This window comes from Schistocerca nitens, chromosome 4 (assembly GCF_023898315.1).
Source record: "Schistocerca nitens isolate TAMUIC-IGC-003100 chromosome 4, iqSchNite1.1, whole genome shotgun sequence".
NCBI lineage: Eukaryota > Metazoa > Arthropoda > Insecta > Orthoptera > Acrididae > Schistocerca > Schistocerca nitens.
This window is the reverse complement of record NC_064617.1, coordinates 381,184,367-381,208,736: the sequence shown is the minus strand read 5'-3', so window position 1 is coordinate 381,208,736 and position 24,370 is coordinate 381,184,367. Positions and strand designations below refer to the sequence as shown.

The 24,370-nt window shown below is 44.8% G+C and overlaps 1 protein-coding gene across 1 annotated transcript in view; it reads left to right on the top strand.

Moving 5' to 3' along the window:
• The window catches only part of LOC126251852 (cyclic GMP-AMP synthase-like receptor), a 272,843-nt gene that overhangs the window by 18,727 nt on the left and 229,746 nt on the right, over nt 1-24,370 (top strand). The gene's annotated exons all lie outside the window — the stretch shown is intronic.

The following is a 24,370-nucleotide window of genomic DNA, read 5'->3' as shown; positions in this document are numbered from 1 at the left end:
ACACTCGAGGACCACTGACAACAGCAATGTCCCGCATTCATCAAAAATGGCACGTCATCCAATAAAATATGCAGGACACATCCATCTACAGAAATAAACATGAACATGTTTAAAGGTGAACAGCAGTGAGCGGAACAAACACAAGAAACCACGCAAATAAGGGTAGAGATAAAGGAACGTATATGAAGGGCTAAAAGACCTCGACTCACAGAGTGTGTGAGTAATATAAAGAATAAAATCGCACAAGAGTTCACTTGCCAGTGGTCCGCGAGTGTTTTTACGCCATGAGTTTGTCGTTGGTTAAGTTCTTTTCACAAATCGGGTCGCGGATTCCTGTTGCTTTGTTTAACTGACAACGTAGGTTTGTAGCTGATTCCTGGCTCATAAATTTGTACTGAGGAATCTTATTTTTCCCCCAGATGTCTGATGATGCTCTTGTGAGAGTGAAAAACGCCACAAATTAAATAAATAACCATTATGCAACTGGGACTGCGATTTTTAAAATCTGTTTTGTTTCATTGTGGATCGTAGAACATCATTTATTGTTTCCAATATGAACAATGATTTTCCAGCCACAGATACTACAGTTAGACCTTTTCGACTATTTTGGTAACTTTAGAAGAATTGGAAATTTGGTTGCCTCCAGCAGCAAGGATACGTCTTTTAGCAAATTTAATAATATGTCGCAGAAGGCAACAAAAGGCACAGGCACGGAAAAAGTAGCGTTTTTTCCGGCTTTCCTGTGTTCAGACAGAGCAGCTAGCACAATGATATAGGAGAATGGCTCACAAACGAAAGAAAACCTACTTCTCCCAGCAAAGGACCAAAATGCCTATAGATTAGTCACTCTTACATTCACGTTTTTTTTTTTTTCTTTTTTAACAGGATTCCTTGGTTATGAAACTTCCTGGCAGATTAAAACTGTGTGCCCGACCGAGACTCGAACTCGGGACCTTTGCCTTTCGCGGGCAAGTGCTCTACCATCTGAGCTACCGAAGCACGACTCACGGCCGGTCCTCACAGCTGTACTTCTGCCAGTATCTCGTCTCCTACCTTCCAAACTTTACAGAGCTCTCCTGCGAACCATGCAGAACTAGCACTCCTGAAAGAAAGGATATTGCGGAGACATGGCTTAGCCACAGCCTGGGGGATGTTTCCAGAATGAGATTTTCACTCTGCAGTTTGTTGGAAGAGGAAGGAGCGGGGGGAGGGACAGCACCTCACCTGTGTGACCACAATAAATCTGTTTAGTGGTGGTGGTGGTTAGTGTTTAACGTCCCGTCGACAACGAGGTCATTAGTGACGGAGCGCAAGCTCGGGTTAGGGAAGGATTGGGAAGGAAATCGGCCGTGCCCTTTCAAAGGAACCATCCCGCCATTTGCCCGAAACGATTTAGGGAAATCACGGAAAACCTAAATCAGGATGGCCGGAAACGGGATTGAACCGTCGTCCTCCCGAATGCGAGTCCAGTGTGCTAACCACTGCGCCACATCGCTCGGTAAATCTGTTTAGTGATAAGTTTCGTTGCGTATCCATCAACCGCAGCAAGCACAGAAATCTTAATTTAAAAAACTATATTTCTTGCAGCAGTGTATTTTATTTGTTCCAGACACGTTTCGCTTTTCCTTTAGTTACGGGCATCGTTAGCGGAATCTAGAATAATGCGGTTTTGTTTTGAAATGCGATAGTTTTAGATTAGAAAAGAGTTTGTCTAATTTTTTAACGTAATTTGTGACTACGTACATTTATTCGAGTTTTTGGTTGGAATCTAAAGATTCCTGCCATCTGGTCACGTGCTAGAGGTGGCATTATGAATTCGCTTACGAAACAAGAGCATATTATCAAGTTACGAACTTTTTTCTTCACAATTTTCATGTTCTTTGCGCTAATTGCTGTGGAGCACTAGTACTCTTGTGTTAACCAAAGCCCTGGCTAGACGTACTGGACTGGCGAATGCCAGCAAGCGCGCCTATTCTCGCGTAGCGCTCGCTAACATCCTAAAATGGCAACGCTGAGCGTCCGTAGTTGCCTAGTTTCAGCGTCAGTAGCGAAGCAGTGTGTAGATATTCGCGCAGATCTCGTTATCCACTTTTTATTGAGTTATTACTTTCGACAGTTTGACTCGAAGTAAAAAAAGTGTATCTTGTGACATTATTTTTGCCATTTTATTTACTGAGTTGAGGTGCTTGTGTAAACTGAAAATAGAAAAGCACGAAGAGAGATTTCCCCTTGTGCCATGTAAGTGGTGTTTCCGAACAATTCCAACAAGATGCACTTTGATAGCAATGCGGCTGAAAAAGGCAACTGAGTTTCTGCAGCAAAGCGAATCCATAAGCTATAAATATTTAAAGCATCGAATAGCCAATAGGAATTATTTGCATAAGGTAGGCATAATCAACAACAATGATATCAAGAAATGCAATGATCGTGTTACCGAAAAAAAATCAACCATCGGAAGAAAAAACCTTCCTATCGTACAGGTTATTTGTGATGGAGCTTCTGAAGCTGGTTTAAAAACTATCTAGTGCGCGTGTCGTGAGGGAAAAATCACCAACGTTCAATTCTCTAAGGAAAAAAACTGAACACAGACCTCTTTACCAAACTAAACGACTTCGATAAAGACGTTGTCAGAAGGACAGTCACTGAATTTCACAATGGAGAGTACCAAACATTGGAAAAACTGAGAAAAAAGTTATTTGAAAATAGAAACTTCACTAGATCTGTGAGACGCATATTAAAAGATATAGGATTTAAATACAAGCGTCAGAATGACGATAGACAATTTTTACTTGAACGCAACAACATAGTGGCCTCCAGAAATAAATTTTCAGGGACGATGTTTTCGCTGCGTGCTTCAGGTGACATGCGACCTATATTCTGTTTGGATGAAACTTGGGTTACTCAAAACTATGAACTAAAATACTTAAGGCAGAAATCGAGGAAAAGCCCTAAGGTACCCGTTCGGAAAGGGGCCAAGCCGACTGTACGGTCAGCGAAAACTGATTTTCGTAAAGAAATTAGTTTACAGATATAAAAAAAACAAACGACTCGAAAGATTACCGTCTGGAAATGAACACAGCCCAGTTTGACAAATTATGCATTTTCGTTAGCGTGCCAATTTGCTTGAAATTCCAGTAGATACATTTTTACCCTGATTTGTCTTTTTGTCATTGATTTACGTACATTTACACTTCATACAAACATGAAACACCTAATGTTGTCTATAATACACTACTGGCTATTAAAATTGCTACACCACGAAGATGACGTGCTACAGACGCGTAATTTAACCGACAGGAAGAAGATGCTGTGATATGCAAATGATTAGCTTTTCAGAGCGTTCAAACAAGGTTGGCGCCGGTGGCGACACCTACAACTTGCGGACATGAGGAGAGTTTCCAACCGATTTCTTATACACAAACAACAGTTGACCGGCGTTGCCTGTTGACACGTTGTTGTGATGCCTCGTGTAAGGAGCAGAAATGTGTACCATCACGTTTCCGAGTTTGATAAAGGTCGGATTGTAGCCTATCGCGATTGCGGTTTATCGTATCGCGACATTGCTGCTCGCGTTGGTCGAGATCCAATGACTGTTAGCAGAATATGGAATCGGTGGGTTCAGGAGGGTACTACGGAACGCCGTGCTGGATTCCAACGGCCTCGTATCACTAGCAGTCGAGATGACAGGCAGCATGGAGACCGTGGCTACGGTTACCCTTGACGCTGCGTCACAGACAGGAGCGCCTGCGATGGTGTACTCAACGACGAACGTGGGTGCACGAATGGCAAAACGTCATTTTTTCGGATGATTCCAGGTTCTGTTTACAGCTTCATGATGGTCGCATCCGTGTTTGGCGACATCGCGGTGAACGCACATTGGAAACATGTATTCGTCATCGCCATACTATCGTATCGCCCGGCGTGATGGTACGGGGTGCCATTGGTTACACGTCTCGGTCACCTCTTGTTAGCATTGACGGCACTTTGAACAGTGGACGTTACATTTCAGATGTGTTACGACCCGTGGCTCTACCCTTCATTCGATCCCTGGGAAACCCTACATTTCAGCAGGATAATGCACGACCGCATGTTGCAGGTACTGTACGGGCCTTTCTGGATACAGAAAATGTTCGACTGCTGCCCTGGCCAGCACATTCTCGAGATCTCTCACCAACTGAAAACGTCTGGTCAGTGGTGGCCGAGCAACTGGCTCATCACAATACGCCAGTCACTACTCTTGATGAACTGTGGTATCGTGTTGAAGCTGCATGGGCAGCTGTACCTGTACACGCCATCCAAGCTCTGTCTGACTCAATGGTTCAAATGGCTCTGAGCACTATGGGACTTAACTGCTATGGTCATCAGTCCCCTAGAACTTAGAACTACTTAAACCTAACTAACCTAAGGACAACACACAACACCCAGTCATCACAAGGCAGAGAAAATCCCTGACCCCGCCGGGAATCGAACCCGGGACCCCGTGCTCGGGAAGCGAGAACGCTACCGCGAGACCACGAGCTGCGGACGGTCTGACTCAATGTCCAGTCGTAATAAGGCCGTTATTACGACCAGAGGTGGTTGTTCTGGGTACTGATTTCTCAGGATGTATGCACCCAAATTGCGTGAAAATGTAATCACATGTCAGTTCTAGTATAATATATTTGTCCAATGAATACCCGTTTATCATCTGCATTTCTTCTTGGTGTAGCAATTTTAATGGCCAGTAGTGTAATTTAATACATGTAGACTGCAAATAACGAATTGAATGGCAAGGCTTTTGAAATTTTTTAAAGTCAATAATGTGCACGCACACTGCTTCCATAACGATATGACTGAAATAGACTTAATCAATATTTTGTCGCAAAAACATAATTATATTGATTTTGACCACAGCTAGAGCAGTAGATATTTTATCGAAAACTGTGATTTAAAGTCGTAACTACTATTTGTCTGTCTCACTCCCTTTTCACCTAGTGCCTCATTCTGGCTCTCCTGCAAGTTGAAGATAACCTTTCGCTCCCTGTACTTTATCCCTGTTATAGCGAGACCTCGAGCCTAACTCAGTCAACATCTTCGAACAGTTTCTGTAAACCTACAGATACCATAAATTTAGGCGTACCTTTTTCCAGTCCATCTTCTAACAGTATTTTGGCTCGGGTGTACCTATATTCCTCAGCAACTTGAACTAATGTTCATTTATCTAGCGCTACATCTGTTTTAGTTTGTCTGTGAATAATTCGTCTCGTGAATATAGTAACCACGACTTAAAAAACTGGTGGTTCAATAATATTCACAGCTGCTCGCAACTACCTTCTTCAGAATTTGGAATTATTACTTACTTATTGTAGTATTGCGGTTTTGTCTGTCTCGTGCTGTCTTGCAACGCCACGTGAAAGTTTTGTCGTAGCTTGTTCTCCCGAAGGTTTTTTTAACTCTGAGGGAATGCCATTTACTCTATTTGCCTCGTTTTGACTTAGTTCTTTCAGTGCTGTATGAAATTCTTCTCGCAGTATCCATAATATTGTCTGCAGGTTTCGTTCTACATAGTCCTTCAAGACTTTCGTTCTTTGCGAAGAAGGGGAACTCTACATCGCACCGTCCTCAGATTTACTGATAATAGGACCCAATGGATAGCCCGTCAAAAAATGAACACAAATCAAGCAGGAAGAAGGTGCACTGAACTGTGAAAAAAGAAGCAAAACAGAAGCAGTGAACGGCCCAAGTTCAACAAGTGCAACATTGTGCGAGGAAGACCAGCAGCAGCGTCGTGGTTAAGTGGTCATGGTGTTGGACTTTCAAGCGGGCGGACGTGTTCTCTGTTTTATTTTTTCGCTGTATTTACATTTATGTTTGTGTCGTGGTGTAACGTCCGTTTGCAACAACGAGCTATAAAGAAGGCACCTATAATGACAGTTGATTCTGCAAACTATTGTATTAGCAGACGGAAGGAAAAGGCTTTCGAATGGGAATCGCAAACCTTTGATGATAAGGCGACAAGTCAGCCGAATCCTCCACCGGAAAACCCGTCTGAAGTGTCATGCACGACATTAGTACGTGTGTCATACGATAGGACCTAATTTGTACGCCTGGTGAGTGATTTAGATAAGCCTCCTTGTCAGATTTAGGCGTCCGCATGAATGTGAATGTCGGCAGCGGCCTTGCCGCATTGGATTCCCGTCAGATCACCGAAGTTAAGCGCTGTCGGGCGTGGCCGGTACTTAGATTGGTGACCATATGGTCCACCATACGCTGTTGCCATTTTTCGGGATGCACTCAGCCTTTTGATGCCAATTGAGGAGCTAATCGACCGAATAGTAGCGGCTCCGGTCGAAGAAAACCATCATAACGACCGGGAGAGCGGTGTGCTGACCACACACCCATCCTATCGGCATCCTCAGCTGAGGATGGTACCGATGGGCAAAAAGTGGCCTGAAGACGGAGTGCTTACTTTGCTTGTGAATGTGATCAGTCCCAAGGAAATGATGAAAACATAAAAGTTCCTCACATAAGCTGCAACTAATGAATGCAACAGTTTCACAATCACACAGTTTCTATGTGCTGTGTCAAGACACATGTTTTTAACGTTTTTGAAATTGCGTTCCGTTTTGGAAGTTTTGACCCTTGGATTCCTATGTTGTAACACAGTTCACATCCATTTATTCGTTTTCATTTCTGTGAGACTTCTATGTGGTATCTCATCTGTTCTCACTATTCATCACATTTACTTGTATTCTTACCACATGACTTATATTCTATAACCAAGGTATAGTATGACAACTGCCAAGACTGAAGAAAGAGAAAAAAAAAACATTTCAGTGACCAAAGAGGACAGTTCATGAAGTTATGAAAAAAAGAAGAAATAGAAATAAATGGCACAAAGGGATTTTCAGCTCGCCCGCTTCACAGTCCAACACCGTGCCCACTTAACCACGAGGGCCATGGCTCTGAACGCGTTCCTCAATGTTGCAGTTGTCAAGCTTGGACAAAAAAAAAAAGTATCAAGGCCGTTATTACGGCCAGAGGTGGTTGTTCTGGGTACTGATTTCTCAGGATCTATGCACCCAAATTGCGTGAAAATGTAATCACATGTCAGTTCTAGTATAATCTATTTGTCCTATGAATACCCGTTTATCATCTGCATTTCTTCCTGGTGTAGCAATTTTAATGGCCAGTAGTGTATAATTTCCCGCCATTATTGGTTACCCGAAACTACTCACATACTGGCTACAAGAGCTCAGAGTTAGAGAGACCTTTCAACGAGCCACGACAAAAGTATTTCATGTTGCCAACACACACACACACACACACACACACACACACACACACACACAGAGAGAGAGAGAGAGAGAGAGAGAGAGAGAGAGAGAGAGAGAGAGAGAGATGTGATTCTTCTTGATATTAAGAAGTGAAGCATACACCAAACACGTCACTGATTTTGCTTAGATTTACTAGGATGGTCGATGTAGGGTGAGAATTATTGAACTGTATAAAATAAAATCGCCATAACTTCTGAACGGTTTGCGTTAGGACGTTCAAACTGCACGATTGGCCGTGGGACATGATGAAAATTACTGTGCGCATGTGTGGTTTGGTTTAGCGACGAAGCCCACTTTCATTTGGATGGGTTCGTCAATAAGCAGAGTTGGCGTATTTAGGGGATTGAGAATCCGCATTTCGCGATCAAGAAGTCTCTTCACACTTAGAGAGTGACTTTGTGGTGTGCCGTTCCCATTCACGGAAGAATCAGTGTGATATTCGGTGGCACGGTGACTACCGAACGGTACGAGTAGATTTCGGAAGATGATTTCATTCCCATTATCCAAAGTGATCCAGATTTGTACGAGATGTGGTTCATCCAAGACGGAGCTCGACCCCATCGAAGGAGGATAGTGATTTCCTAGAGGAGCACGTTGGGGGACCGCATTCTAGCTCTGGCGTACCCAGAGGCCACTGGCATGGGCCTCGATTGGCCGCCATATTCTCCGGATCTGAACACATGCGACTCCTTTTTGTGGGGCTGTATTAAAGGCAAGGTGTACAGCAATACCCCCAAAACCACTGCTGAGCTGAAAACAGCCATTCAGGAGGTCATCGACAGCATCGATGTTCCGGCACTTCAGCGTGTCTTGCAGAATTCCGCTATTCGTCTGTGCCACATCATCGCCAATGGACAGGCATATCGAACATGTCATAACCTAAATCCGATATCTGTAGTGACGTTTACATGTTGAATAAAGTGTGTGCACGGCGTAGTTTGTAACTAACTTACGTTTCTTTTTCGTATAGTTCAATAATTGTCAGCTTGTGGTTGTATAATGACTGCTGCTCTAGTACGATGTGTTATTCAAGCATTTCCGAGAAACTTGTGTTCTAAGTTTTACCAGCCTGCTGAACGTCGTAAGAGAGCGCAAGCCGTTGAGAAGTCGTGCTAACTACCCACGCCTTCAGCCGTAGGCGTTACCTAGCCCTGTATAGAGGTGCCGCACATTCTTCCACTGTTGTAAATTCCGGTAGCCCTATTAGGCCAACGCGATGTGGAGTCACTCCATCGAATAGCATTGCAACATAAATCGTACACCATATGGTCAGCCGTTTCTCTTGTAGACATAATGCAGTATCGTGGTACTCTGTCGCTGAACTGCAGCTTCACGTTTGTTCTGTACGTGAATGTAACTGTGGTCGCTATGCTCCATTCTGCTACGCAGTGCTTCTCCTAGGCTTCTGTATGACATGACTGACTTCATATGTGAATCATAGACATCATGCTGAAACTTCACTAGATTATCATGTCGTGTGAAGCGTGCAGCTTTACAGTGAACTGGATTTAGAGCCAGTTTTGTTACCCGGCGGAAGCTTCGAGATAAGATATCCGTACAGTCGCCGTCCTGTCATGGTCCCCAAACACCTATCTCATGCATGCACAGATTTGTCAAGAATGAATGAAGAGGGAATGAAGTGAGAAGTACAAGGAATAATGGTTCAAATGGCTCTGAGCACTATGGGCCTTAACTTCTGAGGTCATCAGTCCCCTAGAACTTAAAACTACTTTAAGGACATCACACACATCCATGCCCGAGGCAGGATTCGAACCTGCGACCGTAGCAATCACGCGGTTCCGGACTGAAGTGCCTAGAACCGCACGCCCACAGCGGCCGGCAGGCTACAGGGAATAGCCAGACAGTTAAGTTTATCTAGAGCAGCAAACGGGAAGAGAACACGTAGCCGGGAAACATGTATTTTATGAGATACATACTCATCCGCCTGCTTACCACCTTAGTCACCGCTAGAAGTAAATCACTTTTCATACTGTGGGACAAACGTGGGTACCTTTCTGTCTTAAAATGCTGTGCGTGGAATTCCGACTAATACGTGTCTTTCGTCAGTGTGAAAATGTTAAGCCGAAAAGAAAACTTGAAATCTGTCGGCGCAATATCAGTAATCCACATCTCACACTAGCCCCTTCGGAAATGAGCATTGAGTTGTGTTTTGGTGAACCTATTAGCGTGACACTAATATGTTCTGTGTGTGCAGGGTCGGAAAATAACAGGGTATAGTTGTGGACGTCCGTAGTTTGACAGTTATCCCTAATGTGACGTCGCAGCTCGCTATGTGGAGATGACAATGATTTATCGATTTATTGTAAACACATTATCGATATTAGGAGTTGGCGCAAAAAAGCGCTAACCCAGAATTTCGCAGGGGTTAGTCTCATTAAGACGTCTCTCGTTTTTTCGAATGTACCACTTGCAGTTTACGAGTAGTTTCATTCGTACTGCTAGAAAGAACTGTATTATATAAATTGTTTTGTCTTACTGCATTTATGTTCTTGTCTTCGAATTCAACTAACATTTAACATGCAATAAATTAGACTTTTTTGCGTAAAATGATAGTTGTTGTCATATCCCTGATTACTTATCATTCCTCCTCGGACATCCTGTGTAGTAATTATGACACATTTCCCCGATATGTTGGTCCTTTCAGGTTTTTTTTTTCCTGTATACTTTTACCAGGTATTGGACGTAAGTATTCACTACTTTTCATACATTTTATCAAATAAACTCAACAACTCGAAGATTTTATTAAATATTTTAGTATCACATTGATATGACATCTCAGTTCGTCTATATTACTATTTAATGAATCCATTTTGAATTCAAATGTTTCTTAAAATGTGAAGAGAAAGCATACCCCGCTCAGTTAGCGATATTTGCACAAAAACGTTTTTGAGGTACTAAGAAAGATTGGGAAAAACGTGGTTCAAATGTACGAAAAGGGTACAAGTATTAAAGGTCAATGCTTGAGAAACAGAACTATTTGTGGCCAAAAAATGCCGCGGTGAAAACTCAAAAACAGAACCCTCGTATTACGAACGCTCTAGAAAGTGCAGAAAGTCACATCTATTGCCCCCTACCTCTCATGCCCTCTTGCCTTTTGGAATGTGTGCTCCGATCCGTACTTTCTTTGTCATCATAACCCTAGGAAAACATCTACATCCATACTCCGCAAGCCACCTGACGGTGTGTGGCGGAGGGCGCCTTGAGTACCTCTATCGGTTCTCCCTTCTATACCAGTCTCGTATTGTTCGTGGACAGAAAGATTGTCAGTATGCCTCTGTGTGGGCTCTAATCTCTCTGATTTTATCCTCATGGTCTCTACGCGAGATGTACGTAGGAGGGAGCAATATACTGCTTCATATATTGCTTGACTCCTCGGTGAAGGTATGTTCTCGAAACTTCAACAAAAGCCCGTACCGAGCTACTGAGCGTCTCTCCTGCAGAGTCTTCCACTGGAGTTTATCTATCATCTCTGTAACTCTTTCGCGATTACTAAATGATCCTGTAACGAAGCGCGCTGCTCTCCGTTGGATCTTCTCTATCTCTTCTATCAACTATATCTGGTACGGATCCCACACTGGTGAGCAATATTCAAGCAGTGGGCGAACAAGTGTATTGTAACCTACTTCCTTTGTTTTCGGATTACATTTCCTTAGGATTCTTCCAATGAATCTCAGTGTAGCATCTGCTCTACCGACTATCAACTTCATATGATCATTCCACTTTAACTCACTCCTAATGCCCACTCCCAGATAATTTATGGAATTAACTGCTTCCAGTTGCTGGCCTGCTATATTGTAGCTAAATGGTAAAGGATCTTTCTTTGTATTCACAGCACATTACACTTGTCTACATTGAGATTCAGTTGCCATTCCCTGCACCATGCGTCAATTCGTTGCAGATCCTCCTGCATTTCAGTACAATTTTCCATTGTTACAACCTCTCTATATACTTACTACAGCATCATCCGCAAAAAGCCTCAGTGAACTTCTGATGTTACACACCAGGTCATTTATGTATATATTGTCCGTCCCCGGTAGCTGAGTGGTCAGCGCGACAACCGTCAATCCTAAGGCCCCGGGTTCGATTCCCGGCTGGGTCGGCGATTTTCTCCGCTCAGGGACTGGGTGTTGTGTTGTCCTAATCATCATTATTTCATCCCCATCGACGCGCAAGTCGCCGAAGTGACGTCAAATCGAAAGACCTGCACCAGGCGAACGGTCTACCCGACGGGAGGCCGTACCCACACGACATTTCATTTCATTTATATATATTGTGAATAGCAACGGTCCTACGACACTCGCCTGCGGCACACTCGAAATCATTCTTACTTCGGAAGACTTCTCTCCATTGAGAATGACATGCTGCGTTCTGTTATCTAGGAACTCTTCAATCCAATCACACAATTGGTCTGATAGTCCATATGTTCTTACTTTGTTCATTAAACGACTGTGGGGAACTGTATCAAACGCCTTGCGGAAGTCAAGAAACACGGCATCTATCTGTGAACCCGTGTCTATGGCCCTCTGAGTCTCGTGGACGAATAGCGCGAGCTGGGTTTCTCACGATCGCCTTTTTCGAAACCCATGCTGATTCCTACAGAGTAGATTTCTAGTCTCCAGAAAAGTTATTATACTCGAACATAATACGTGTTCCAAAATTCTACAACTGATCGACGTTAGAGATATAGGCCTATAGTTCTGCACAGCTGTTCGACATCCCTTCTTGAAAACGGGGATGACCTGTGCCCTTTTCCAATCCTTTGGAACGCTACGCTCTTCTAGAGACCTACGGTACCCCGCTGCAAGAAGGGGGGCAAGTTCCTTCGCGTACTCTGTGTAAAATCGAACTGGTATTCCATCAGGTCCGGCGGCCTTTCCTCTTTTGAGCGATTTTAGTTGTTTCTCTATCCATCTGTCGTCTATTTCGATATCTACCATTTTGTCATCTGTGCGACAATCTAGAGAAGGAACTACAGTGCAGTCTTCCTCTGTGAAACAGCTTTGGAAAAAGACATTTAATATTTCGGCCTTTAGTCTGTCATCCTCTGTTTCAGTACCATTTTGGTCACAGAGTGTCTGGACATTTTGTTTTGATCCGCCTACCGCTTTGACAAAAGACCAAAATTTCTAAGGATTTTCTGCCAAGTCAGTACATAGAACTTTACTTTCGAATTCATTGAACGCCTCTCGCATAGCCCTCCTCACACTACATTTCGCTTCGCGTAATTTTTGTTTGTCTGCAAGGCTTTGGCTATGTTTTTGTTTGCTGTGAAGTTCCCTTTGCTTCCACAGCAGTTTTCTAACTCGGTTGTTGTACCACGGTGGCTCTTTTCCATCTCTTACGATCTTGCTTGGCACATACTCATCTAATGCATATTGTACGATGGTTTGGAACTTTGTCCACTGATCCTCAACACTATCTGTACTTGAGACAAAACTTTTGTGTTAAGCCGTCAAGTAATCTGAAATCTGCTTTTGTCGCTATTGCTAAACAGAAAAATTTTCCTACCTTTTTTAATAGGTAGTATAGCGAGGCACGCGCGACGGATGGTGCGAGAAACTGTGCCACAACCACAACGCCGCGCGACCTGGCGCAGGCGCGTGTCGCGTCCCAGTCGCGTCGCGTCGCAATTTGCGCGGTCCGATTTGAGCCTGTGAAGTTACAAAAATGCGCGCTGCGCTGCGTCGCGCCGCACGCGCTATACGCGTCTCAATTTGCGCCTAGCCTTTAACTGTTTCAAATAGTTCGAGTTTCATTACTGTTTACATCTGGTTTCAGCCAACTTTCTGTCCCTGGTACTATGTGGGCATTGTGACCGTTTATTAATGAGAGCAGTTCTGGGACCTTTCTATAGACGCTCCTGCAGTTTACTATTACCACATTAATATTGTTATTCCCTGTTGCGTTTTGCCTACTACTACCACCTTGTCGCGTGTCAGGAGGCGTCTTTCCGGGCCTAGGGAGGGAATTCTCTAACCTAAAAAACCCACATGTGCACTCCACTCGTACTCCGCTACCCTTGTAGCCGCTTCCTGCGTGTAGTGCACACCTGACCTATTCGGGGGGACCCTACATTTCTCCACCCGACAGCGGAGGTCGAGAAATTTGCACCCCAGATCTCCGCAGAATCGTCTGAGCCTCTGGTTTAAGCCTTCCTCTCGGCTCCAAACCAGAGGACCGCGATCTGTTTTGGGAACGATACTACAAATAGTTAGCTCAGATTCCACCCCTCGAGCGAGGCTTTCCGCCTTCACCAACTCCGCCAGCCGCCTGTATGAACTGAGGATGACCTCTGAACCTAGACGGCAGGAGTCATTGGTGCCGACATGAGCAACAATTTGCAGTCGGGTGCACCCATTGCTCTCTATCGCCGCCGGCAGGGCCTCCTGCACATCTCGGATGAGACGCCCCGCTATTCCCTAAGGGGCTTCATCACCCGCCTAACGTTGGAGCCCCCAATCACTAATAAACCCCTCCCCCCTGTGCCTGCTCGGACCTTGCTGAAGGAGCGGCCACATGTCCACTCACAGGCAGAGCGGGCGATGTCACACGGCCAGCCTCCACATTGACCCTCCGCCTCGTGCACCGCGAACGCCGCTGAACCCGCCACTCCCCTTGGGGAGAGGGTGGCCCAACCGCGCCCGGTACCCGCGAAGATGTCTCGACAGCAGGGACTGTGGGTGAAGCATGCAACACCTGGGGTGTACCTTGCGACGCACCAGACTCCCCACTGCCGCTACACTCAGAGGCAGCAGCCTGAAGACGGCTGACCGCGGCCATCGACACGCTCAGCTGTTCGCGAACAGTGGCCAGCTCCTCCTGCATCTGCACACAGCAGTCACACATCCTATCCATCCACATTTGGCAGATCTGGAAGGAAATAAGAGAGTTATGACAACAAACGCAATAGAATGAATTCGTATCTGAATGCTCACCGTAAGAAGCCATCGTGTGCTTCCAGGAATGAACGACGTAATCTGTAGCAAGCATGTCATGGAATAACTGCTCAGCACCGACTAACTCATAACAACATGCACTGTACTGCATGACAACCCCACTTAGGACGGTGCTTATCGGAATACAATTGCATCAGTACAACTGACTTTTCCCTTCCTTCAGTTTCAACGTGCTAATGTGGCACGTTCACACCCTATGTGTTCACTGGCTGAGACACTCAGTCCTAATATCACTAATGAAGCCTAAATACTTCCCATGTAGCCAAGTGCACATGGTTTCAGGGTTGTCCTAGAGAGATTGAATATTGCAACCCCAAATCCTCCAAAAATAAGTGAAAAAAATACGTATTCAAAAAAGTGGATAAAAACTCACTTGAGGCCTTCCTGAGAGGCAATCTCAACTCTTTCCAAATTAACAATGTAAGTGTAGACCAGATGTGGCTTGAATTCAAAGTATCGGCGCCAACTGAGAGTTTTATACCAATTAAATCAACGAACGACGGAGCTGATCGTCCTTGGTACACAAAACGGGTCAGAACACTGTTGCAGAAACAAAAAAAATGCCAAATTTAAACGGACGCAATTATCTCTAAGGTTGGCGATCTCTTACACAAGCTCGAAATTAAGCGTGGGCTTAAATGCGAGAAGCTTATAATAGTTTCCACGGCGAAATTTTGTCTCACAAACTGGCAGAAAATCACAAGAGATTCCGGTCGTATGTGAAGTATGGTAGCGGCAAGACACAATCAAAGCCTTCTTTCCACGGTAGCAATGGAAATACCGTCGACGACAGTGTTGCCAAAGCAGGGTTACGTAACACAGCCTTCAGAAATTCCTTCACCAAAGAAGACGAAGTAAATGTTCCAGAATTCGAATCATGAACAGCTGCCAACATGAGCAGCGTAGAAGTAGATATCCTCGGAGTAGTGAAGCAACTTACATCACGTAACAAAAGCAAGTCTTCCGGTTCAGATTGTGTACTAGTTAGGCTCCTTTCAGAGAGGGCTGATACAATAGCTCCATACTTAACAATCATACACAATCGTTCGCTCGATGAAAGATCCGTACCCAAAGATTGGAAAGTTGCATAGGTCACGCCAGTATTCAAGGAAGGTAGTAGCAGTAATCCACTAAATTACAGGCTCATATCATTAACGTCGATATGCGCAGGATTTGGAACATACAGTGAAGCACTAAAGAAACTGGTATAGGAATGCGTATTCAAATTCAGAGATATGTAAACAGGCAGAATACGGCGCTGCGATCGGCAACGCGTGTCTGGCACATTTGTTAGATCGGTTACTGCTGCTACAATGGCAGGTTATCAAGATTTGAGTTTGAATGTGGTCTTATAATCGGCGAACGAGCGATGTGACACAGCATCTCCGAATTAGCGATGAAGTAGGGATTTTCCGGTACGACCATTTCACGAGTATACTGTGAACATCAGGAATCCGATAAAAATCAAATATCCGGCATCATTGCGGCCCGAAAAAGATCCTGCAAGAACGGGACCAACGACGACTGAAGAGAATCGTTCAACGTTACAGAAGTGCAACCCTTCAGCAAATTGCTGCAGATTTCATGCTGGGCCGTCCACAAGTGTCAGCATGCGAACCATTCAACGCAACATCATCGATATGGGCTTTCGGAGCCGAAGGCCCACTAGTGTACCTTTGATGACTGCACGACACAAAGCTTTACGCCTCGCGCCGGTCGCGGTGGTCTCGCGGTTCTAGACGCGCAGTCCGGAACCGTGCGACTGCTACGGTCGCAGGTTCGAATCCTCCTCGGGCATGGATGTGTGTGATGTCCTTAGGTTAGTTAGGTTTAAGTAGTTCTAAGTTCTAGGGGACTAATGACCACAGCAGTTGAGTCCCATTGTGCTCAGAGCCATTTGAACCATTTTTTTTTTTTTTTTTTTACGCCTCGCCTGGGCCCGTCAACAACGACGTTAGACTGTTGATGACTGGAAACATTGTTGTCTGGTCTGACTAGTCTCGTTTCAAATTGTATCGAGCGGATGAACGTGTACGGGTGTGGAGACAACATCATGAATCCATGGACCCTGGAAGTCAGCAGGGGACTGTTGAAGTTGGTGGAGGCTCTGTAATGGTGTGGGGCGTATGCAGTTGAAGTGATGTGGGACCCCTGATACGTCTAGATACGTCTCTGACAGGTGACACTTACGTAAGCATCCTGTATGATCACCTGCATCCATTCATGTCCATTGTGCATTCCGACGACCTTGGGCAATTCCAACAGGACAATGCGACACATCACACAACATTTCCGCTGATCATCAAACTCCCCAGGCATGAACATTGTTGAACCTATCTGGGATGCCTTGTAAGTGCTGTTCCGAAGAGATCTCCACCCTCTCGTACTCTTACGGATTTATGGATAGCCCTGCAGGATTCATGGTGTCAATTCTCTCCAGCATTACTTCATCCATAGTCGAGTCCATGCCACGTCGTGTTGCATACTTCTGCATGTTGGCGGTGGCACTGCACGATATTAGGCAGGTGTACCAGTTCTTTGGCTCTTCAGTGTATGTTGTGTTCAAACCTCGAAGAAAACGGTCTATTGACACATAGTCAACACGGATTTAGAAAATATAGTTCTTGTGAAACACGATTAACTTGTTACTCACATGAGTGTTGAGTGTTATTGACAAGGGATTTCCAACTGATTTCGTGTATCCACGTTTCCAGAAGGCTTTTGACACTGTACCACATAAGCGGCTTGCAGTGAAATTGCGTGCTTGTCGAATATCGTCTCAGTTATGTGACTGGATTCGTGATTTCCTGTCAGAGGGGTTCGTAGCAATTGACGGGAAGTCTTCGAGTAAAACAGAAGTGATATCTGGCGTTCCCCAAGGTAGTGTTATAGGCCCTTTGCTGTTCCTCATCTATATGAACGATTTAGGAGCCAACCTGAATAGCCGTCTTAGGTTGTTTGCAGATGACGCTAAAACCATCAAAGGATCAAAACAAATTGCAAAACGATTTAGAAAACATGCCTATATGGTGCGAAAATGGGCAATTGACCCTAAATAACGAAATGGGTAAGGTAATCCACATGAGTGCTAAAAGGAATCAGTTAAACTTCGATTACACAATAAATCAGTCTAATCTAAAGGCTGTAAATTTAACTAAGTATCTAGGAGTTGCAGTTACATACAATTTAAACTGGAAGGAACACACAGAAAATGTTGTGTGGGAGACTAACCAGAGACTGCTTTTTTTTGGCAAGACACTTAAAAAAATAAAACAGATCTGCTAAAGAGGATTGACGAAGTACATCGAGAAAGTTCATAGCAGGGCAGTATTTTTTGTATTATCTCGAAGTGGGGGAGAGAGTTTCACTGAAATGATGCAGGATTTGGGGTGGACACCATTAAAACAAAGGCGTTTTTCGTTGCGGCGGAATCTTGTCACGAAATTTCAATCATCAAATTTCTCCTTCGAATGCGAAAATATTTTGTTGACGCCGACCTACATAGGGAGACCATGCTAAAATAAGGGAAATCAAACCTCGCACTGAGAGATAGGTGTTCGTTTTTTCTGCGCGCTGTACAAGATTGGAATAATAGATAATTATGTTGAAGTCGGTTCGATGGGCCCTCTGACAAGCACTTAAATGTGATTTGCAGAGTATCCATGTAGATGTAATCGATCAACGAGCAGTCGGAAAATACAGCAAAGAACTCTCCCGTACTCTCTATATAAAAATACGTTGTTGAAATGGATGGTGGCTGAATCAACAGACGCCTTTCACATATTATAACTTATCACAGGTGTGATAAACTGTACTGTTCCTATGCTCGATTCATGGAGGTGCGGCGATATTATCATTAGTTTCTGTGCATCACATTAAGCCACATGATAGCATTTGACAATGACGTTATTGGAAAGGATAGTAGTTAAATTAATAGATAGAGAACATTAAACAAACCACGTTCAGTAAACACAGCTCAAAAACTGATATCTCGATAGTGTCAGAAAGTCAACAGCAGTAGATTAATTTGTTTTATCATGCTTGAGACTGCCTTGCAGGTACAGCTACCGAAAATAACAATTAAGACAGAATAGTCAGATGAACAAAATTTACCAGTGACCTCATGCCACATCTCAGATTTCACTGACCCGCCAAGGCACTTTATCCGTCTTGCTTACAACATAATTAGGCAAAACATCTCAGTTTCTTACACTTGGCGGGCGACCATCTTCCCTTGTGTATATAATTATGCAGAACACAGCAAGTTTTTTCTATATCAACAGCAGAATCCAATTTCCCAATCACTTATCATAGGAACACATGCCAGTTGTTCGAGAGTATCCCGAAAGAAGATTCAACAAGGCTAAGAGCCTGTGACAAACAGTAGTTAAAATGTTTTATGGTCAAACAATATGTTACCTGCATAGGGTCGTGGAGTGTGTTCTGTGAGCCAAATGCTTCGTCAGCTGCAAACACGTATGGTGTAAAACTGGCGTTTGGTAACAATAGCAGTTACAGTACTGAATGTTTTGTGAATGAAAATGCCATTCGAGTAAAGATAAACTGATACGTTCTGCGTACAAGTAGGGCTGCTGCTAGCTCTCTGCTATGCTGTCTTTAGATGTGCAAAGAAAATAACTGTGCAGTGCGGTGTTAACGTAGAGTGTGACCGTAACTGACATCATAAACCACGTACGAAAAAGAAACGCAAGAAACATAAAGGTAACTCCGTATATCTCGCGAAACGGCCGTCTGTCAATATGCTGTACATTTCCCATTTACTCGAGATTGGAAAGAACAAAGGTTCTCCTTTCAGCTTTAAAGACAATTTGTTAGGTTACTTCATTTCGAAGTATCACAGTAGCTATGAGTGAAAAGGAGAAGACAGCCAGTTCATTATCAACTTGCCATGATTCGAAAGAATCAAAAAGTTGTTTTTACCGAAAAAATTTCTCTAAATGGAAATAAAGAGACTACGTAGCAGAAACAGAGGTGAATCCAAAAACAATGGTTTGTAATTGTTGACACAATAAGTAAAAGTTTTACGAAAAACTAACTAAAGGCAGATGTAGCTTTGCTTCATTTACAGCACAGCACAGCACAGCACAAGTCCAGCCATGAAATAGACTTCTTTTTTGCTACACCTCCACAATGGACAATGCTTTTGTACCATTCTAATGACTTCAGCAACATCATTTGCCCCCAGAAAGGCTGTCGTCTTTTTTCTAAGTTTTTTAGTTGATACCTTTCGACTAGATGGGCAGGAAAGAAAGGAGGTCTTATGGCATTGTTCGCTGGGAGACCTCGAGGGGGAAGTTGAGCCGCTTATCTGGAGAGGGTTTTCTTCCTATGCGCACGCCCTCTTTTGTCGTGATGCGTGACAATTGCGTCTTTGTCAGTTGAGTGTACGTGATTGTAATTTGGCGTATGTATTGTGTCATGTTGTGTTTGTAGTAGAGTGTAGTGTGTGTGAGTGGTGTTGTGTTGTGTGATGTTTCTGTTGTATGATGTTGAGAGAAGGTGTAAACCTTGTGTCAGCAATAGTCTGCTTTCCTTGAATAACATAAAGAGAAGGATCACTATCAACGGTGTCAAACGCCGTTACTCAATGAGACACCGCGGACACAAAACTTAGTTTGTTCATGTGTGGTTCGACAGCCTCGACGTAATTTGTGAATGCTCAAACCATTTCAGATGTCCACCATAGGCTGTTAGAAATTGTGTGTAAGTATGAACTTCATTGCGTCGGGTATTGTACGAGGGGGGTTCAGTAAGTAAAGCAACACATTGTTTTTCTATCGGCCAGCAATTTGTTGTGGGACGTCATGCAATGCCCCGCTTCAGCCGCTATATTTCCACGAAGTGTCGACAGGTGGCTTCGCTGTACGTTCTCTTCACAATAGCGTTTATAATAGCGGTGCGTTCCAATCAGAAAGCTGTCACTGAATTTCATTTGAAGGAGAAACCAGAGCATTCCAGACATTCATAGGCGCTTGCTAAATGTCTATGGAAAAAGAGGTAATGAACAAAAGCACGGTGAGTCGTTGGGCGAGGCGTCTGTCATCATCGCATCAAGGTCGCGCAAACCTACCCTATCTCCAGCGTGCCGGCCCGCCGCTCACGGCTGACTCCTGCAGTGTTGGAATGTGCTGATACTCTTATTCGAGGTGATAGACGGATCACAAACACCTCGCTGCACAACTGGACGTCTGTGTTCGTAACGTAACGTTAGCGACAGCCCAGGACGGTGCAAAGTCCCGCCCAATCACCCCCCTCCACACCAATCCATATCCTAAGCTCCGCGCATGGTCTGCCGCATGTTCCAACGTCAAAGTTGTTCCTATCACAGATATGCCAGTCATATCAAGGGAGAAAACCAGTAGCTGGTACGAAATACAGTTTTTTCGGTACCATTGTGAAAAGAATTAGAAATATGTTCATTGAATATGCGAGTTGCACAATCATCAATAAGAATGAAAAATAAAAATGGTATCCACTCATGAGCTTTCATCTGCACTATATAAAAAAATCTGATATTTGTTAACTGCAGTGAGCGCAAATTTCCGTCACCTCGCGTAGTGGAAGAAATTCTGTTGGGAAATATTAATTGGTACTATCGCCAAGGATGCTGTCCATTATCTCGATTGTCTAAAGTCAGTGTTGTGCGTCAACAAGGCAAAGTCGATATCTTGGTTTGTTTCTGATTACCTCATTAAGACTAAAGAATATAAGAGGGGATAATGTAGAAATGCGTAATGCAAAAAGTCTGATATTTATACAGTGACATTCTTCATTAATATTTGCCTGTGTAATGGGTGAATTTTTACTTGTGAACCCTTATGACTGCTTGCTTATAGCATACACGAGATTACTTTGAGTTCTTCTTCACTGTATGAGAGCTTTAGAGCTGCCTATTGTTAAACATATGTACATAATTTCGTCAGCGTCATTCCAACACATGTGTGTTAGATATCAGTTTTGACAGCAGTTGGCCACAACATCCAAGATTAGGTACCTTGTGTATGATAACTTTATTGAGAGTGCATATCTATGTTTCATTTTGGCAGTATTACACAAACTGCTAAGAAGTACTAACAGCACAACATTGCTAGCATGAAGAACCGCGGTAAAACAAAAAACGACGAACAAAAACACGACAGCGATGAGGACTACCAAAGATCATAATGATGCGCTCTTGGTTCGTGTGGCGGGGGGTAGGTGTGGAGGGGGGTAAATGGGCGGGGCTTGTGCAAATGGAGAAACTGACTGAGCCTCATTAGATCGTTCTTCCGCATCCTCCCTACAGCCCAGAGCTCGCACCTTCCGACTTCCATCTGTTTGGCCCAATGAAGGATGCACTCCACAGGAAACTATGTGGATGATGGGGAGTCGACTAGAATAGTGGTACCATGTGGACATACAGGCCCTTCCAGTAAGGTGGCGTAAGGCGTTCGCATTGAACGGAGATTATGTTGAAAATAGGGTTTTGTAACCAAAAGAGTGCGGAACAATATGGTCGATTGGAATCGTGACTAATACGAACCTGCTGTCAGAAAAAAAATGAGTTGCATTATTATTGAACGTCCCTGTGGCTGTTTGCAAATGTAGTTGCATCCGTGAAATTTGTGGCAAGTAAAAAGTGTTTAGTGTTGCATGGGAACGGTATCCGCTATCTCTGTTAATGCAGGCTCGCCTTTTAATTTCCGCAAAGGAAACTTCAAAGCCGATTTGGTCATAGGACGTGTTCCATAGTGCTACGAAAGACAGACGCCAGCGATTTAGGGCTAGAGCTAGCACACATCTTTCCCACTAGTTACAAACTGGAATTACCTGCGCCATTTTCCAATCGCCTGTAACCGTCGCCGGCCGGGGTGGCCGAGCGGTTCTAGGCGCTACAGTCTGGAACCGCGCAACCGCTACGGTCGCATGTTAGAATCCTGCCTCGGGCATGGATGTGTGTGCTGTCCTTAGGTTAGTTAGGTTTAAGTAGTTCTATGTTCTAGGAGACTGATGACCTCAGAAGTTATGTCCCATAGTGCTCAGAGCCATTTCTTGTAACCCTCGTTCTCCAACGATCTGCTACACTCCTGGAAATGGAAAAAAGAACACATTGACACCGGTGTGTCAGACCCACCATACTTGCTCCGGACACTGCGAGAGGGCTGTACAAGCAATGATCACACGCACGGCACAGCGGACACACCAGGACCCGCGGTGTTGGCCGTCGAACGGCGCTAGCTGCGCAGCATTTGTGCACCGCCGCCGTCAGTGTCAGCCAGTTTGCCGTGGCATACGGAGCTCCATCGCAGTCTTTAACACTGGTAGCATGCCGCGACAGCGTGGACGTGAACCGTATGTGCAGTTGACGGACTTTGAGCGAGGGCGTATAGTGGGCATGCGGGAGGCCGGGTGGACGTACCGCCGAATTGCTCAACACGTGGGGCGTGAGGTCTCCACAGTACATCGATGTTGTCGCCAGTGGTCGGCGGAAGGTGCACGTGCCCGTCGACCTGGGACCGGACCGCAGCGACGGACGGATGCACGCCAAGACCGTAGGATCCTACGCAGTGCCGTAGGGGACCGCACCGCCACTTCCCAGCAAATTAGGGACACTGTTGCTCCTGGGGTATCGGCGAGGACCATTCGCAACCGTCTCCATGAAGCTGGGCTACGGTCCCGCACACCGTTAGGCCGTCTTCCGCTCACGCCCCAACATCGTGCAGCCCGCCTCCAGTGGTGTCGCGACAGGCGTGAATGGAGGGACGAATGGAGACGTGTCGTCTTCAGCGATGAGAGTCGCTTCTGCCTTGGTGCCAATGATGGTCGTATGCGTGTTTGGCGCCGTGCAGGTGAGCGCCACAATCAGGACTGCATACGACCGAGGCACACAGGGCCAACACCCGGCATCATGGTGTGGGGAGCGATCTCCTACACTGGCCGTACACCACTGGTGATCGTCGAGGGGACACTGAATAGTGCACGGTACATCCAAACCGTCATCGAACCCATCGTTCTACCATTCCTAGACCGGCAAGGGAACTTGCTGTTCCAACAGGACAATGCACGTCCGCATGTATCCCGTGCCACCCAACGTGCTCTAGAAGGTGTAAGTCAACTAGCCTGGCCAGCAAGATCTCCGGATCTGTCCCCCATTGAGCATGTTTGGGACTGGATGAAGTGTCGTCTCACGCGGTCTGCACGTCCAGCACGAACGCTGGTCCAACTGAGGCGCCAGGTGGAAATGGCATGGCAAGCCGTTCCACAGGACTACATCCAGCATCTCTACGATCGTCTCCATGGGAGAATAGCAGCCTGCATTGCTGCGAAAGGTGGATATACACTGTACTAGTGCCGACATTGTGCATGCTCTGTTGCCTGTGTCTATGTGCCTGTGGTTCTGTCAGTGTGATCATGTGATGTACCTGACCCCAGGAATGTGTCAATAAAGTTTCCCCTTCCTGGGACAATGAATTCACGGTGTTCTTATTTCAATTTCCAGGAGTGTATAAACAACTATTTCAATAAGCATTCTCCAAGACGCAGAAACTCACCTTGCGAGGTAGCTTTCCTCCATCCGTATGATACGTTTGCAGCAATCTAATCTTTCTGGTGTAGGATTGTTGACAGTGTGGGTGACGGAAAGCTGAAAGTTTTCGCTACATCCTTTACCTCACTTCACATTACACAGCCTCCTCTCCTGGAAGAGTCAAACACTTGTACTTGTTTGAAGTCATTTTTACAGTTGATTTGTGTACTGTAGTACATTATGCGTTGTTGAGTAAACGAAGGAGTGTCAAGAGCTGAAAGACTAAACGAGTGCGGAAGCATGTCGATTGATGGCCCTAACTTTGAATTATAGATAGTTTGCGGGCGATATACCACGACAATCGCTTCTGTTTATCGAGTGTACCAAAACACATAATGATTTCTTCAATTTATTTTGGTTTTTCAAGGGTCCCGATTACTGTTTACGTTTACCCAAAAATTCGACTTAAAAGGTTTGAATTAGCAAGAGACGACTGTAGACAGAAGATTGAAAAGTAGCTTGGAATTGTTGTAATAAACAAAATACAGTTT